The sequence below is a fragment of the Schistocerca americana genome, chromosome 8 (assembly GCF_021461395.2).
Source record: "Schistocerca americana isolate TAMUIC-IGC-003095 chromosome 8, iqSchAmer2.1, whole genome shotgun sequence".
In the NCBI taxonomy this organism is placed as follows: domain Eukaryota; kingdom Metazoa; phylum Arthropoda; class Insecta; order Orthoptera; family Acrididae; genus Schistocerca; species Schistocerca americana.
The window spans coordinates 397,394,542-397,413,972 of NC_060126.1; the positions used below are offsets into that span (position 1 = coordinate 397,394,542).

The window sequence follows — 19,431 nt, forward strand, 5'->3', positions numbered from 1 at the left end:
ACTTATAGCTAAATGTTTCAAGTATGTTCACAAAAAATGCCATTCTCCTCCTGCAAAAAAATAAAAAATATTAGAGACGACTGTGCAAAACTTTTTGAACGACCTTTGTATCTCGGAAAAACAAACTTCATGTACGAGTCGACCCGGCCATCAAGAAGAGATACATGCTTGTGTTGATACAGTGCGTGTTCCAAAATGACAAGGGAATGCCACTCCCATATTCCTCAGAGCGTGACGCCCCCTGCTCTGGTCTGGATCCTTCCGGAGATTGTTTCAGGCTGTTTGCTTCCAGACGTTTCACACATTACACGCCAACAGCCGTCTGTACGATGGAGCATAAAACGTGATCCATCAGAAAAGGCCACCTGTCTTCGTCCAGTGGACGTCCAGTTGCGGTAATGGCACAAATTCCAACCTTCGACGCCGATGAACAGTGGTCAGCATGAGTGCGTGAACCAGTCACCTGCTGCAGAGGCCCATACACGTCAACGTTCGCTGATCTGTCGTTGAGGAGACACTGTTGGAGCCTCTTGGTTCACCTGGACAGTCAGTTGCTCAGCACCTCTATTCACCCCTTCACGTCTCTCAAGCTGTCATTCACCCCTGTCCCCCATGGCCCATGGTGTACAACAGTTTCCTCGGTGCTGGTCTTGGATAGCGCCATTTTGCCATGTACGGTGTACATTAACCACGGTGGCACACGAAACAAAGTTATTCATTTTGTAAGGTGTCAGGCAAATCCAACACCTTCCACGAAAACGCTGACATGATAAGCAAATCCAGTAGTATGTCACATAGCTCCGAATAAATCGTGACATTAAATTAACGAAAGTAATACGAGTAACGAGTGAGCAAATGGAATACCACAGACCAACACAAGAATGCCTAAATGCATGTCATACCTTCCCGCCGTGAGACAGACGCAGTTCCGAGGGGAGAAACGAGAACAGAAGCCGAGAGCAGAACCGTGTTAAGCTAGAAGGCCCTACGAAAAGGGACAGACACCCACGCCGCCAGCTAACAGACAGGACCACCCCCCAGCCCATGTTAAAAGATAGAGCCCTCCATAAGAACAGTATAGATCTTACGATAACACTAAAAGGGCCACACCAGCTGCATGTTTTAGCGTGAGACTTTTTCACGCCTCTGTTACGTTGCAAACTTTAAAAACATTGCTCCAGCACGAAAAGTATAACGCTTCTCATTGGATAGACAGAATTTTTGTAGGCGGATATTAAGGTTAACATTGAGACCCTGATTGGTCAGGTGAAAACACAGCCAGATAGTTTCTTTTTAAACCAACTTCGGTAAATTGCAGTAAGGAGAAGTTAAGAGCGAGTTGCTTCCGAGAGTGCGAGCTGGACGGAGCTGTGCTGTCCGCCGCCCCCTGACGAACACCGACAAGGTAATGAACGTACACGATGCCGCATTTTTGAGCGCATAAGGCTTCACTCAGAACTGCAGAAGTCTCATCTGTTACATCCCCTTTTTACGTAATACTAGTGTCGATCGTCAATTGAAGCTCATGGTATTCACATTTGCTACGTAAGTTAAAATCTGAAATGCGATGATTTTTCTGTTATATAATTATTGAGGAGCCACATCAGCCACTGTAATTTACGACAAGTTAGATAACTAATTAAAGATAATTGAGGATCACTGTAGACCATTTTGATAGTTTTTTCTTTTGTGCAACTCAATTTAAACCTAGATTATAGATGTGATATGGCATAGGTCATCCTTTGATCCATTGTAGAACTTGGAAACCCGTTCAGGGAATATTCGTTCACATTATTGTTGAACGCAGTTGGTTTTTATCATCCTGTATTAAAACATTTCCTTTTATCAATAGTGCAATTTATAAACAATGTTTTATGAGTGAAATACAATTTCCAGTGGTAAACTTAACTGCTTTTTCGACGTTATTTTACCAGCTAACTAAAAATAGGAAAGCCTTGAACCCCTTCCACTAAATTTAGTTAGTATTAAGATTCTTTTACAGGGAGTGCAGTGGAGCTGACGCTGAAATTATTAAGTATTTGATTATATCATCGCTAGTCTCACTCAACTCTTCTGAACTCTACATGTCATGTGTGGTCTGGCGTCTCCTTACCAGCAACAGGTCCCAGGTTTAAACTAGTCAAATCTCTAAAAAACACGCTCAGAGTGTCGTTGCGCGAAAGTGCTAGGGAGACACGACATAGAGCAGACAGACACCACGCAGAAGGTTAGAATTTTGGAAAGGCATCTGCCCTTGGCCCTTTTGAACGCCAGATAAGTCGCTCCGTTTCCGCATTGCGACAACGACTGCACTGTTTTCGCTTCCTCCCCGTCCCGATACACGTTGTTAACCTCCACTCTGGCGCTGCCGCCTTCCGTCTGTGAGTGGTTATTGCACGCTGACGTCGAACATAGGGGGTGGTCACATTAATGTGGACCGTGTATGTTGCTACACGCAGTTTTCATAGCGCAACTGAGTATTGTAAAACCATCAATAAATCATTGTAAACTGCTAGTATTTGTTGCCATAATTTTTTCCAGAGCTATTGCCTAACCCTATTTGGCACAGTGACGAATGCGTGTTGTTGCTGCATGCAAGCAGGCCACCTGACAACAGCAACCACTTCGGTAGTATGGAGTTCTCTTCCCGCTACATAAGTATGTTTGAAACCAAGTGGACGTAGTGAATACAACAGACCGCCGATTCGTTCTTCATCGTTCAGTCTTGTCTGAGTATACTGTAAATCTGCGCAGCTAACCATTATCTAATATGATGCTAAATTGTTGCTGTACTCTTCCACTATGTGAGAATCATTTGTTGAACCGCTGTTCCCCATCAAATGCAGAAAACAAATTGCGCGCTACAGTCCACTTTATCAATGAACTGTGCCCTTTTGGTCTGACTACTGTAGCGGCGTACCACAGTGCTTTGGCGCGCGAAGTTAGTATGTGCCAGGAACAACAATAACAAATTACCGCGCTTTAATTTTTCGAGATGATAACTAAAACATTATGACTATCCTCGTACACTAAACAGGCACAGTTCCGTAAGGAGGCAAACAAAACGGACGGAATGCTAGATAGCATCGTCATATCTTGTCGACCTTGATTACTTTACAGTCGGAGAACTAGATTGGAGAAGGAAACTGGACGTGGATCTCGTGAAGGAAAGACACCAGTATTCTCCTGAAAGGATTTACAGGAAACACAAAGAGCCCAAATGGAGAACGTAAATTGGTGTCGTGCCTCTCGCATGCGTTGTCGAGGAAGTAACTGTCTGATGGAAGGCGCAGGGCTGCATTGTGCTGGACCGAGGCGCTACACTGTGAAGCCTAACAACAGGGGCTTCCCGCAACCGCACTCACTGTTTATACTGAAATGGAGGCCGCGCCTACCCGTCATCACCGATTTCCTCCAAATTTATGGCACTTGCAAGGCTAGGACAGAAATCAAAGTGACAGAAACGGGAACTTCAGTCGGCCAAGCGTTGAAAAAAAGCATTTTCTGGATATGGAATGAACCATTTATGTTGTATCATGGTTCCCACGCAGTAGATGAGGCAAGTAGAAATTACAGAACGGTAACCCGAGTGTTGTGTAATCGAGTCCCTACGGGGAATCTTTTTTTTCTTTTAGATTTAATTTTTTATGTTATTTACACTGGAAATAAACCGAAATAAGTCTCAGTATATTGTGTTTATTAACATTTTCTTAAAAGGAATGAAAAGCCAGGCAAAGAAAAATTAGGGCTTCAAAATAAATTTCCGAGAAAGTATTGAAATTAAAGCGTCCGCGAGAACTCTGTAAATAATATTCCAAGAAAGAATTGTAATTAAAACGTACGGGACTTTGTATTCCCTTAGTTTCATTTTTGGCCATCGAGCTGCCGTCATGTCATAAAGCGTTACTGCTGTGGAATTAATTCGCTTGCTAGCTGTCGACCGAGTAAAGCGAATTTTTCAAGAATATTGTGAGAACTCAGTAAGAATACTGCGAAAAGTATCGAGTCACCGGAAAATGTCTGGCAGTGCAAGAGAAAATACTGATGTGCCTGGAACACCGGTAGAAGCTTTATTTGCAGTGTAAAATAAAGATTGAAAAAAAAAAGGCATAAGGACTCGAGTGCACGGCTCGGATCGCCGTTCTGTACTCTTTTCGCTGGGAACTGGCTGCTGCATCCCGACAAAGCGTCCTGTCACACGTCCTTGCCCACCAGGACCTTTTTGGCAAAAAACAACATGGCGTTTGTACCCCACCCACCGTACTCGCCCGATTTGGCACCTTGCGACTTCGCGCTATTCCCAAAGCTGAAACTCAAGTTGAAAGGCCGTCGGTTCGACCCTCTAAAGAGGATTCAAGAAGCTTCGCTGGCGGTGATAAACACCCTCAAAGAACAGGACTTCCAGAAAACGTTTGACCAGTGGCAGAAGCGCTGGGACCGGCGTGTACGTGCGGATGGGAACTACTTCGAGGGTGTTCGTGACCATTAGTCCAAAAGTAAGGTTTTCAACATGTGGCAGCACCAGTCCCGAAAATTTTGGATAGCACCTCGTTCATCTCTGGCCACTAAAACTGCAACATCGGGAAGGATAGGAAATTACGAAATTTTACTTACTGTGCCTATACATAGTATTAGGAAGATGATAAAATTTGTAGGTAATCTGGGGGTGTGTATGATGCTCAGCCGTCGCCTCTGGTAAAAATAGTGGTCCTAACCACGGGTGGATAGCTTGGATGACGGATACGGGTACGACATTCCATGCTCTCTGTGCCAGAGTTCATAATCGCAGTGGCTGGCGAGTTGTGGCTTGCCGGCCTCTCATCATCCCATAAACAGATGTTTTCAGTTGTTGAGAGGTCAGAACGTGTTGCTCAGAGCAACAGCTGATCTCCCTCTCTGTCGAGGTGGATCAGAATAGCGCGAGCACCATGCGGTGTTGCGTTCTATTGTTGAAATACAATGTCACAGAGACATCTAGAGCACAGCATTCAGCTTTCTTCTTCTTCTTCTTCTTTCCAAACGTTAAGCCTTGTCTCTGAAGCCACAGCCATTTTCTCTTCAGCACTGTTCTTCATCTACATGTACGAAGAACATCCAATCTCACTGATCATAGTTTCTATACTCCTGGAAATTGAAATAAGAACACCGTGAATTCATTGTCCCAGGAAGGGGAAACTTTATTGACACATTCCTGGGGTCAGATACATCACATGATCACACTGACAGAACCACAGGCACATAGACACAGGCAACAGAGCATGCACAATGTCGGCACTAGTACAGTGTATATCCACCTTTCGCAGCAATGCAGGCTGCTATTCTCCCATGGACACGATCGTAGAGATGCTGGATGTAGTCCTGTGGAACGGCTTGCCATGCCATTTCCACCTGGCGCCTCAGTTGGACCAGCGTTCGTGCTGGACGTGCAGACCGCGTGAGACGACGCTTCATCCAGTCCCAAACATGCTCAATGGGGGACAGATCCGGAGATCTTGCTGGCCAGGGTAGTTGACTTACACCTTCTAGAGCACGTTGGGTGGCACGGTATACATGCGGACGTGCATTGTCCTGTTGGAACAGCAAGTTCCCTTGACGGTCTAGGAATGGTAGAACGATGGGTTCGATGACGGTTTGGATGTACCGTGCACTATTCAGTGGCCCCTCGACGATCACCAGTGGTGTACGGCCAGTGTAGGAGATCGCTCCCCACACCATGATGCCGGGTGTTGGCCCTGTGTGCCTCGGTCGTATGCAGTCCTGATCGTGGCACTCACCTGCACGGCGCCAAACACGCATACGACCATCATTGGCACCAAGGCAGAAGCGACTCTCATCGCTGAAGACGACACGTCTCCATTCGTCCCTCCATTCACGCCTGTCGCGACACCACTGGAGGCGGGCTGCACGATGTTAGGGCGTGAGCGGAAGACGGCCTAACGGTGTGCGGGACCGTAGCCCAGCTTCATGGAGACGGTTGCGAATGGTCCTCGCCGATACCCCAGGAGCAACAGTGTCCCTAATTTGCTGGGAAGTGGCGGTGCGGTCCCCTACGGCACTGCGTAGGATCCTACGGTCTTGGCGTGCATCCGTGCGTCGCTGCGGTCCGGTGCCAGGTCGACGGGCACGTGCACCTTCCGCCGACCACTGGCGACAACATCGATGTACTGTGGAGACCTCACGCCCCACGTGTTGAGCAATTCGGCGGTACGTCCACCCGGCCTCCCGCATGCCCACTATACGCCCTCGCTCAAAGTCCGTCAACTGCACATACGGTTCACGTCCACGCTGTCGCGGCATGCTACCAGTGTTAAAGACTGCGATGGAGCTCCGTATGCCACGGCAAACCGGCTGACACTGACGGCGGCGGTGCACAAATGCTGCGCAGCTAGCGCCATTCGACGGCCAACACCGCGGTTCCTGGTGTGTCCGCTGTGCCGTGCGTGTGATCATTGCTTGTACAGCCCTCTCGCAGTGTCCGGAGCAAGTATGGTGGGTCTGACACACCGGTGTCAATGTGTTCTTTTTTCCATTTCCAGGAGTGTAAATAGGATGTTCTCGTTTGTCCCCTAGTTTTCTTCGCTACGCTCTTGCCTGAGAAAATGATTTTTAGAAGAATATACGTCTAGTTAACTGTCTTATTCTTTGCGTTGGCTGTAACTTCAGTAGTTAATTCATCTCTCCTATTTTTTGTATAACTATCTCATTCGTTTGTCTTTCAGTCCAGCAAGTTCTTGTATGAGGGGCTGTCAAATGAAACCGAACGCCCACCATAACGGAATCATGGAATAGTTACATTCAAAAGTAATCACCTCACACGTTCAGACGTTTATCCCATTTGGAGATGATCAATTACTACTTCGTTGAACGTGGCCGGCCGCAGACGAATCCACTACCGCACCTGCTCTTGCACTTCCTTAAACGACTGAAACTGACGTCCATACAAGTATTTCTTCAATTCACCAACGATGAGAAAATCGCACTATCAAAGATCCCGGCTGTACGAAGGATGTTGCAGTGTGTCCCAACCAAATCACTAATGACATGTGGAATAATCGGGTCTACTGCCGGATATAAGGAGTATCTTCTGTCCACCCTCCAAAATTGGGACAAAGCTAGGGAGCGTGAAGGACTACCTGGGGCTACGTAAACCAGGCATTTACAACATCCCGTGCCAGTGTGGAAAGTCATACATTTGCCAGGCAACCAGGACGGTGGTCGTCAGGTGCAAAGAACACCAGAGGCACGCCAGACTCGGACAGGCAACCAAATCTGCCATTGCGGAGCACTGTCTAGAGCTCGGTCACTCAATGGACTACAACAACACCAAACTTGTGACACAGACGCCAAGATTTTGGGACAGTGTCATAAAGGAGGCCATCGAGATCAAGGTCACAGACAACCCAATAAACCGAGACAGCGGTTACCAGCTCAACTCGGTGTGGAGTCCGGGGCTCTGGAGCTTATCAGGGCCCAACGAAAGGAACCAAGAAACTGTTCAAGAAGTTGTGACACCGCAGGAGCAGCACCAGACGGGCGCGGACCGCAAACGCATCTCCCGACGCGGGACGGGCCACTGACAGCCACCACGACCGCTGATGATGGACGAGCCGAGCGCGGACGACCGTCGGAGCACCAGCGAAGTGCCAACACCTCGGGAGCAGCGCCAGGCGGGCGCGGACCGCGAACGGAGCGCCTGACAAAGGACGGGCCTCAGAGAGCTGCCACAGATGGTGACTAAATAGGGCGCGGACGTCCGAGGGAGCACTGGGGAAGAGACAACACATTAGAAGCAGTGCCAGGCGGGCGCCGACGGCAAAGAGAGCACCCAGCGCCCTCTGGGCATAAATACTGCACAAGATCCTCGGATACGGCAGTCTCAGGTAGCACCTGAAGAAGGCAACGAGTTACATGGCCGAAATATTGTGCCAGAGCGACACAAACATCCAGCAGTAGACCCGATTATTCCACATGTCAAGATCTCACTGGGAAAGCCTGAAGAGTTACAAATCACTGATGCTTAGCCTTCGTCCAATTTGCAGTGTGGGGACGGGCGCTATCGTGCAACACGATGATTCCGTCCGAAAGCATCCCGACAGTTTGAGGGCAAACGGCAATACCGATAGTGGAAACATCCAGCGTCTCCACCACCAGAGAAGTCAAAAACAGCTCACACAAGTTTCGTTAGCATGATGACCTCCTTCAACTTCAGTGTTACTCTGTTCGTCGAGTTCCTCGAACGTGGAACCACAATCATTGAGCAGCGCTATGGGGGAACTTTGCAAAAACTGCGGCACGCCATGAAGTCAAAAAACCCAGTAGTGCTCGTTCTACGAAACAAAAGGATAAATGTCTTAAAAAGCGTGGGGATTGCTTTATATAGTCGTGGTAGTGGTAAGTTCCTATGGGACCAAACTGCTGAGGTCATTGGTCCCTAGGCTTACACACTACTTAATCTAATTTACGCTAAGGACACCACACACACCAATGCCGGAGGGAGGACTCGAAACTCCGACGGGAGAAGCCGCGCGAACCGTGTAAGGCGCTACGACCGCGCGGCAGGCAAAGATATCTGACCCAAAAATGTGTATCCGGGGTAGTGTAGAATCGAGATTCACCGCTGAATACAATGCGACGCCCTTCATCAGTTTCTCGGTCACGACATCACTCCAGACGCAGCCGTTTGTGTTGGGCTGTTGAAGCGAGCCTACGCAGTTTACGGTAATTCCCTAACCTGCCTGCTGCTAATCTCCGACCAATCGTGTGGTATGAAATGTAATGTTACAGGAAGTCTGTTATTAGTTCTGGGATGGCAGGCGCAAATGTGAAGGAGTTACGATGTTCATGGCACTCAGTACGGCGATCGGGGCCTTGACAATGACTATGCCTGCCTTCATGTTCCAATCCTGTCCAACATCGGGCCACTGTCACAGTCACATCCGAATGCCCCACATATGTGGGTTCGACCATCTGGCTAAATGGAGACCCACAATGAGCCTCCTTTCAAACTCTGCCAGATGCTAATAACGGTGTCTCACAGTAGTATGCGGCATCTCTGTGTGTTTCAGGCTGGTCACTGAACAGCTGACACTAGCCATACCGCTTATAGACTCTACGAGAACTGGTAACAACTCTAAACACAAACAATGCTAATTCATTTAGGTGACCGTTCTATCACAGAGAATTGTAACACTAATCATTATGAGTACCTACCGATGACGTTTATGTGTACACACTGACATGCGGCCATGTGTTCTGAGTGCTTCACTTTCTTGTAGAGCAATGTATTTGTTTCCGAACACACTAAGGGGAGTCATAAGGATTTAGTTATCACTTCGAAAGGATAGAGCTACGCAATACTGTCCGCTGCGCTGGTACTGTAACAAAGCAAATTATTGAGAGTCCTTCCGCCTTGCAATGAAGTAAGCGATCATAAAATGCGTCGTGTCGTGTAGCCGGAAGGAGAGCAGTTTCTTTTCTTTTCTTTTACTTTCAGAGGCATAAAATCTTACCTAAATCGCTTAATAACTTTCCTAGTATTACAAACCTGAGCTAGGAATTGTGGTGTGTTCACTTGTAGTACCACTGGAAACTGTAAAAAAACTTCAGTTCATAGAATTAATTTTTTTGACTTTTCTTTGCTTTCGTTACAAAAACTAAAAGTGGCTCTGAGCACTATGGGACTTAACTTCTGAGGTCATCAGTCCCCTAGAACTTAGAACTACTTAAACCTAACTAACCTAAGGACATCACACACATCCATGCCCGAGGCAGGATTCGAAGCTGCGACCGTAGCGGTCGCGCGGTTCCAGACTGTAGCGCCTAGAACCGCTCGGCCACTTCGGCCGGCCGTTACAAAAACTGCTGACCTAATAATAACCACTTCCATTAGTTATTGTATAACTACGTGTTGCCGTGTAAATATTGTATAGAGAATGAGAGAGTGTACGGAAGACAGACGTAAAGTGTAGCTGTTTCATTTTAATAAAACTATGTAAAATGTGTGTATGGGAAAGTTCTTATGCACTCATGAATCATGTGACGTATGTCCAAGTGTGCATGCTTTTGTATAAAAGCAGCCGGCAGAGGGCTTTGGACTTAATTCAATTACAGATTTATTTACAGTGATTTTGTTTTCTTTAAATTAAGTTTGGTTTCGGAAATACAAAGTTTCTTCTACAAAATGCCTTCTGTGATTCTGTTGGGTTACTTAGGAAATACTGCGACTATAGGAGTGCTCGAGTTTTTATGATTGGCTGCGTAAATCATCAATCAATAGGGATTAAGGGCTTTGCGTAGGGCTTTGTGCTACAGTTCTGTGTCTGTAAGAGTCGCTTTGCAACCGTATTTGTTCACATGCATTCTGTCGCTTCTTTTATCGTAATTGTGAAACGATTACAGTTCTGGAACATTTTAGTGAAGGTCTGAGAACTTCGAGTAACTTAGTTTAAAAGTTTTTTGCGTGAGAACTTTCTTAGCATACTTCAACCTCCGCGTGGTGTGTTCCGTGAACATCTCGGAACGATTGAGCGAGCACTTCTTTTTAAAAAGACCATTCAACGAATTAGTGCACTAGCTCCCGAATAACTATGGGTCAGTGGACCGTAGAGAACGTGAAAATCATTCTGTTCGGACTGATACACTTCTGGCTGCTTCTACGTGAAACTTTGTAGTAAAAACAGTAACTAACTTGCACAAGTAATAGTTTGGCAGTAAATATGAATCTCATAGCCTTTACAAATTGTTTTGGAGGCAATAAAGCATACCTAACTGAACTTTAAATCTTTTCGTAAAAATTACTTTGTTTCCCGAGTGCACGATTTTTTTACGAACTTACAGATTCTGCCTCCAAGCTCGAGTTATGCGGTCTTTGTTTGGTACGTATTTAGACGGCATTTCTTCAACGCTGCTATTCATTGGCTGAGTGCCTATCTACAAATATAGAGTGAAAGGGACGGATAGCAAGAAGCTTACGGAAGTAGGTCGACGGTAATGTCACATAAGGATGAGAAGTTATAACCCACCCCACCACAACACACGTTATAGTCTCTATCCTTCAGTACCGTATCAGGCGACAACAGGAAAGAAAAGAGCGCAACTAGACGATGAAGCGAGGTATCGAGCGAGAATTCGTTTTCTGTATTTGACGTGGAGCAACGTTGCAGCAATCCATTCTGAGTTGGCGAAAGTGTACGGTAACAGTAAACAGTCATATGGCACAGCGGTTAGGTAGCTCGGACGCTTCCAGTCGAACAAGTCTGAATGATGAAGAATGAAGTGGCAGACTCTCTGTAAACAGCCGAGAATTGCAAGGGAAATGGACGCCCCGGTGCTCGAAGAACGGCGTATCACGATCGAGACGACGGCGGACAAAGTGAAAATCAGTGATGGATCAGTTATCATCATCTTGCGCGATGTTTTGGAAATGAGAAAGGACGCCTTCCGCTGTGTTGCGCGACTATTGAAGCCCAGCCAAAAAGTCCGCTGAACGAGGAAGCAGCGAGGACGCTGCAGCTGTGCCATGCCAATCCAGATCATTTGTTTAGCCGGCTACTAACCATGGACGAGTGCCGTGTTTGGTACTATTAACCCGAGACAAAGAAAAGAATATAGGGATTCACCGACGACAAAAATGATAAAGACCCATCCATCAATAGCCAAAGTGAAGCTGCATTTTTTGGGACTGCCGTGTGGTGAAGCCAACGGATTATCTTCGTAAGGTTGAAAATGTCACAGAAGCATACTACAGAGATCTCTTGAAGAGGGTGCGGGAGTCAGTCAACATAAACCATCGTGTGAAGTAGTACGGGACATGTTTCCAGTACGTAGCAACGCCCCAGCTCGTCTTCCACAGGAGACAGTCACACATGCTGCTTCTTTGGTCTAGTACATTTTACCTCTCTTCCGCAACACCCCATAAGGAACGCAGCATATCTTCTTCCTTCCCGAGACGAGTAAGTCATTGCGTGACACCTGTTTCCAGAAAGATGAGGACTTCATTTTCGAGGTGCAGCGTTCCCTGAAGAGACAAAACGCAGACTTTCGCAACCAATGTCTGCAACAAGTGATCCATCTTTAGGAAAAGTATGTAACACCGAAGGAAGAATGTGTAGAGAAGTACCAATACCACCATCAAGTTTTAAGACAGCATTCGGTTTTTTTAATTATTATTATTATTTCCGAGGTGCTAATTAAAACTTTATGACCACTGCTGTCAGCTGCAGCGGAGCATTACGCGGAATCAGCGACGAGAGAAAACGTGTACCGCACAGGGATTCGAATCTAGGATCCTCTGCATAATATGCAGGTGCTGTAACTACTGCGGCATCCGGGACACAGCGTTATCGCAACTGTGCTGACTGTATCGGCACGCCCCACGGGCGATTCACATTCCTACCGAGCGCCCCATATACGCAGCCCCTGTTCATTGAATCCATGATCGCTACTCTGAGATTCCCACAGGAGACTGAAAGTAGTTTTGCATCCGTCAGCTAGGCGTGTCAATTATATTAATGCGTGGCATCTGTTCTTTCGGACATGTGCGAAGAGTCCGAAGGTGCATAGTGTCTGTTATTTTAAACGCATTCATATAGTTGATACGCCTAGCTGGCGGATGCACAAAAACCTCCTGTGGGAATCTCATAGTAGCGAACATGTAGTCAATGGACAGTGACTGCAGATAGGTGGCGCTCGGTTGGAGTGTGAATCGGCCATGAGGCGTGTCGAGATAGCCTGCACAGTTGCGATAACACTGCGTCTCGGATGCTGCAATTGTTAACGCACCTAAATTGTAAGCGGAACATCCCGTCTTCGAATGCTATTCCGGTACACAATTTCCCTCGTGGTCGCTGGTTCCGCGTAAGGTCCCGCTGCTGCTACAGCAGTGATCCCCTTCAATTTACATACACACGTCAGATGTAAGTTTTGCATCGCCTCGGTTCAGAGTGTTCCGGAATCCGTGCAGAAAATTGGAACAGAGGTCAACATAGACATCATTTCCGCCCTTTTTACTGCTCATGAAAACCACATATTGCATGTTGTACCAAAACCTTCAAAGGTTTTGGTCCAGATTGCTGTACACACCGGAACCTCTAATACCCAGTAGCACGTTCTCTTGCATTGATGCATGCCTGTATTCGTCGCGGCATACAATTCACAAGTTCATCAAGGCACTGTTGGTCCAGGTTGTCCCACTCCTCAATGGCGATTCGGCGTAGATGCCTCACAGTGGTTGGTGGGTCACGTCGTCTATAAGCAGCCCTTTTCAATCTACCCGAGGCATGTTCGATAGGGTGCATGTCTGCAGAACATGCTGGCCACTATAGTCGAGCGATGTAGTTATCCTTAAGGAAGTCACTCACAAGATGTGCACGGAGGGGACGCGAATTGTTGTCAATGAAGACGAATGCCTCGCCGATATGCTGCCGATATGGTTGCACTATCGGTCAGAGTATGGCATTCAAGTATTGTACGGCCGTTACGGCGCCTTCCATGACTTCCAGCGGCGTATGAGGCCCCACATAATGCCACCCCAAAACAGCACGGAACCTCCACTTTGGTGCACTCGCTGGACAGTGTGTCTAAGGCGTTCAGCCTGACCATGTTGCCTCCAAACACGTCTCCGACGATTGTCTGGTTGAAGGCATATGCGACACTCATCGGTGAAGAGAACGTCATGCCAATCCTGAGCGGTCCATTCGGCATGTTGTTGGGCCCATCTGTACTGCGTCTCCGACGATTGTCTGGTCGAAGGCATATGCGACACTCATCGGTGAAGATAACATGATGCCAATCCTGAGCGGTCCATTCGGCACGTTGTTGGGCCCATCTGTACCGCGCTTCATGGTGTCGTGCAAAGATGGATCTCGCCATGGACGTTGGGAGCGAAGTTGCGCATTATGCAGCCTATTGCGCACAGTTTGAGTCGTAACACGACGTCCTGTGGCTGCACGAAAAGCATTATTCAACATGCTGGCGTTGCTGTCAGGGTTCCTCCGAGCCATAATCCGTAGGTAGCGGTCATCCACTGCAATAGCGGCCCTTGGGCGGTCTGAGCGAGGCATGTCATCTGCAGTTCCTGTCTCTCTGTATCTCCTCCATGTCCGAACAACATCGCTTTGGTTCATTCCGAGACGTCTGGACACTTCCCTTGTTGACAGCCCTTCCTGGCACAATGTAGCAATGCGGACGCTATCGAACCGCGGTATTGACCGTCTAGCCTTGGTTGAACTACAGACAACAAGAGCCGTGTACCTCCTTCCAGTTGGGATGACTGGAACTGATCGGCTGTCGGACCAACTCCGTCTAATAGGCGCTGCTCGTGCGTGGTTGTTTACATCTTTGTGCGGGTTTAATGACATCTCTGAACAGTTAAAGGGACTGTGTCTGTAATACAAGATCCACATTCAACATCTGTCTCTAGGAGTTCTGGGAACCGGGGTGATGCAAAACTTTTTTTCGTGTGTGTTAAACATAATGCATGTGAATAGAGGGAAGAAATCAAGATCTGACACTGGAAAAAGGAATGTGAACGATTGCACCTACTTGAGAGTACAAATATGCATGAGTAAAAACTACAAAGACTGTAAACAAGATAAGGAACGTAATTCAAAAAATGTTCAAATATGTATGAATTCCTAAGGCACCAAATTGCTGAAGTCATCGGTCCCTAGACTTAAACTAACTTATGCTAATAGCAACACACACACACACACACACACACCCATGCCCGAGGGAGGACTCGAACCTCCGGCGCAATCCCTGACATGGCGCCTCATACCGCGCGGCCCCTCCACGCCGCGCGTAATTCAAGAATACAATCGAGAAAGTTCACTTTTAGAACATGGGATCAACAGATTAGAAACGAAAGAAAAGAAGAAGCGTTTAAAACAATTATTAGAAGCATTGTGACTTATGGGTATGGCAATTACGGAGGAATGTAGCGGAAAATGTAAACATTTACTTAAAACATCTTTACAGCCATATTTATAAATGTACAAATCTACAATTTTGCATGTGTAAACTAAAAGATCTGTATTTTAACGTAAAACTATAATAAAATGTGCAGGATTAATATTTTTCCAGAAATTTGAATTTTTAATGTTTATTATTGTCATTTTTATAAAAAGCCATAACTCAAATTCTTCTCATGCAATTAATCTCAAAATTTTATTGTAGTGTCCCGAGAAGGTTATAAGACCACTGAACTGCAGTTATTAATTTATGGTACAAATTGTATCATTAACAGAGATTTTAATTTTGCACATCCAAAATTAATTTTTTTTCTACATACAATCATCTAAAAATAAAAATGTAATTGCAGGACTTCGTATTTTTTAGTTCCATGGAGATAGCAACACATTGAGAACTGTTCCTATAAATTTCATAGCATTAGCGCTTATATGTTTTGAGAAAAGGCTTCTAATAACGTAAAAAATGTAAAACAGAGAAAATGAGGCTTAAAGATTTTCTTCTCATACTTCTACGTGTGATGAGCTTACCTCAATTTTAAAATCTTCCATACTGATACTCCTCATCCTCCAGGTTTCTCTCCTCCCCTCTTCGAATCTGCCTGGCCTCTATTTTCAGGTAAGACACTGATCTGTTACCTTTCTTGACCGTGCTCTCGTCGATGGTATTATATGTTATTGTTGTAAACACACCAGGATCTAGACCAACCCACATCAGCACTTCATTTCCGCCATTACTTCCGTTATTATAACATAAAATTGCATCATAGACACCTATTTTGAGTACTTCAAGTTCACAGAATGTCCTTTTTGAGTAGCTAATCCAGATTAAATTATTGAGGCTCTCATTTGCATTTTTGTCTTTCTGTGAAGACACTTCCTCAACAAATTAAGGTTTGCAAGAAACCTTAATGTGGGCTTAACTGCATTCATAACAAGTTCTGGTAACGAGTGTTTATGTGAATACTTCTCATTTCCGTTGTTGAACTTACACCTATCGTCTTTCGGACACAGATTGTGGACTGGTGTTTGGTCAGTGGATAGTTTGCGGAAGAAAATTGCCCACCCAGCACGCCTCATTGCCTCTAAATTATGTGTGTTTTTCCTGATAGCTCTCCCATAAAATAACTGAAGAGAATCAGTTTTTTTCAGAGCTGACCTGCCTTTTCCTCGTAGTGGTTTTCCATCCTCAATTACTTCACCTTTTTTCTCTTTCAGCAAGAGACGAAGCCTATCACCAAGCCTCTTTTGGATGTGGCCAACACTTTCCAACTTTTCTATTGTTGTATTGTACGGATTTTTATCTGCTACTGCTATGAATGAAGAGGAGTCCCCATCATCAAGATTTTTAGTGTATCTAACACCATACTGGTCCTCAGATCTGGAGAATCACAACTGCAGCAGGCTCCATGCCCCCACCTGAGCCACTATAATTTTCTTGCCACAGTTTCTCACTCTCTTCATTGTTGGACATCTTCCTTGTTGCACACTGATAGCAGTATTTAGACATAATTTCTACATCTAAAACTTTACCTTAGTCAATGCCAACAACAGATTCAACACTATACAGAGATGTGTGACGCCTTTTCATCCAGGTCCCATCTACAGACACACACAGGTCAGTAACATTTGTAGGAGACTCACTGTAGTGAATATCTACCCCAGGATCTATTTCTTTTTGGTTCATTTCCACCAATTCCCTCTACTGCTCTCTTCATAGAAACTTTGGCAGTATCGCATACAGCAGCAGACATTTCTTTATTTATTTTTTCAAACCCCGCACAAGGTGAAGGCATGTTCAGGAAACCACACACAAAATTACCTCTTTCCCAGCCCTGTTCAAGGCATCTCAGAGCATGCGCTAACTTAAAATTGCTTTCATAAGTACCAGTGCCAGTTTTTTTGGACGAGAAAATGAAAATTCACAGCCACACGAATTACAAATTAATTTAAAATCACAAGCTATTCCCACTCTTTTTTCTTCAACTACGATCATGCACTCCGTATTTTTACAACTAATACTTGAACATGAAAGCTTTGTAGCCTGGCAGAGAAGCTCCAAATCAATAAGTCTGGATCCAGTGGAATCCATATCAACATCATTCACGCAGAATGAGATTTTCACTCTGCAGCGGAGTGTGCGCTGATATGAAACTTCCTGGCAGATTAAAACTGTGTGCCCGACCGAGACTCGAACTCGGGACCTTTGCCTTTCGCGGGCAAGTGCTCTAACCAACTGAGCTACCGAAGCACGACTCACGCCCGGTACTCACAGCTTGAAAGGTAGGAGACGAGATACTGGCAGAAGTAAAGCTGTGAGTACCGGGCGTGAGTCGTGCTTCGGTAGCTCAGTTGGTTAGAGCATTTGCCCGCGAAAGGCAAAGGTCCCGAGTTCGAGTCTCGGTCGGGCACACAGTTTTAATCTGCCAGGAAGTATCATTCACGCACCTGTACAGTTCTCCTGTCCCAAGTTTCGATGCTGAAGCTTATGTTCTTCATTTCGAGCTGCTTCCTCTTCTTTGTCGATAAACCGATTTCCATGAAACCTCCGTTTCCTATGTACAGTTTTTCCACCATCCATTATGCATAAATCTTGACTCCCACGAAAAGGTTTGTTTTGGATCCCGCCTGGGAGGCGGCGCGTGGTAGGAACGAGAAAAGGTAATACAAGTCGGTACTGCAAGAAAATGCTTTACTGGTGTAAAAACAAGGTGATAAACGATTACATAACTTTGTACGTATGTACGATCTTGAAGCGAAGTGTCCTGGCTGGCTGCACCTGATCAAATGGGGAGAATCTGTAGCGATGCTCGTAGAGCTCTCCAGCGCCGGCTAGAGGGCGCTGCCATCGGAGTCGGTGTCGTAGTGCCAACTTAACTGGCACCTAAGACGTGGCATCGTTGCTATCGATACCACAGTTTACGAATTCAACATTCAGCCTACTAACATGTGTTTGTATTGTCAATATGTAAATAAACGACATGCAAGAAAGTTTTCAGGCAAAGATATAGATGTCGGCCAGAGATATCGATTTCAGCTAAAGACATCATAAGAAAATACCGTTCACACTGACAAAAATTCCGCTGAAGCAAGCAGTTTCCCGAATGTCGGAAAAGTTGGGAGTGGCCGCCAGTGCAGAGTTAATCAATTTAACAATTTAAAGGCATGTCTAAAGCTGCTATCACGATAAAATTCACAAACAATATAGATTAAACTGTGTGCCGTAGATCAAGAAAATAATATTTTTTAAAAATCGATTTTTGGACCAAAATCCATCACATCTCCATTAATGAAAATATTGATGAAAATTGGAATTGATCTTCACTGAAGATCTGCAGAGATATCCAGGTGAGAAATTGTCAGAAATGAAGTCATTAGAAAGAAAATCGACGCCAAGTGTTTGTGTGTCGATTTTGTGGGAGAAAAACAACTTATATAGTATACACATGCAAAAAGGCTTTCAGAGGAGAGATTTCCAGGACGGATCACGGAATAGGAGCCACTAGGAAAAAAGGAAAGAGGCAGACCACCGGCCACATAGATGTAACGAATTTAGATATTAATAAGAATAAGAAATGCTGAAGAAAATTTAAGGACATATAGGAAAAATTAGAATTATATTAATACCTTCAGCTGCTAACGGGCGTTGATATATATCAACGGGGAGAGGTGAAAATTTGTGCCTCGATCGGGACTCGAACCAGGTACCTCCTGCTTACATGGTAGACGCTCTATCCATCCTTTTTTTTCGTTCGTTGCATTTTCTTGGGGCGGACGTTGTAAGACATCCGTTTAAGTTCGTTGTTGATCGATTAACTCAGTTTTTTTTTTATTACAGAGGGCTGCTAATCCTCTGACCGAACACACTGAGCTACCGTGCCGGCATCCATCCTAGCCACCGAGAGCACAGAAGATAGCGCGACTGCAGGGACTATCTCGCGCACGCCTCCCGCGAGACCCACATTCCCGCCTTGTACGTCCACACACTACATTCGTAGTGTCCCACCCCAACACACTCATTACTCGTGGAAGACATTCGTACCAAGTCCCGTAAGAATTCGGGGAATATGTGTGCATCCGCACAGAAGAAGGAGGTCATGGCCGGTGTTGCCAGAACAGGCGTGCGCGAGATATTCCCTGGAGTCGCGCTATCTTCTGTGCCCTCGGTGGCTCAGAGCCGGCACGGTAGCTCAGCGTGTTCGGTCAGAGGGCTGCGTGCTCTCTCTAATAAAAAAAACTGAGTCAAAGAATCAACAATCAACTTGAACGAATGTCTTGTAACGTCCGCCCAGACCAAACGCAACGAACAATATCGAACAAAATGAATTAAAAAAAAAAAGGATAGAGCGTCTGCCATGTAAGCAGGAGATCCCGGGTTCCAGTCCCGGTCAGGGCCCACATTTTCACCTGTCCCCCTTGATTTATATCAACACCCGCTAGCAGCTGAAGGTATTAGTATAATTCT

At 45.8% G+C, this 19,431-nt stretch overlaps 1 non-coding gene across 1 annotated transcript; it reads left to right on the plus strand.

The window, feature by feature from the left end:
- Nucleotides 1-17,302: 17,302 nt before the first annotated feature.
- Nucleotides 17,303-17,378, plus strand: Trnas-cga. Its single transcript has one exon. It is a non-coding gene; the product is annotated as a tRNA-Ser (tRNA).
- The last annotated feature ends 2,053 nt before the right edge of the window (nucleotides 17,379-19,431 follow it).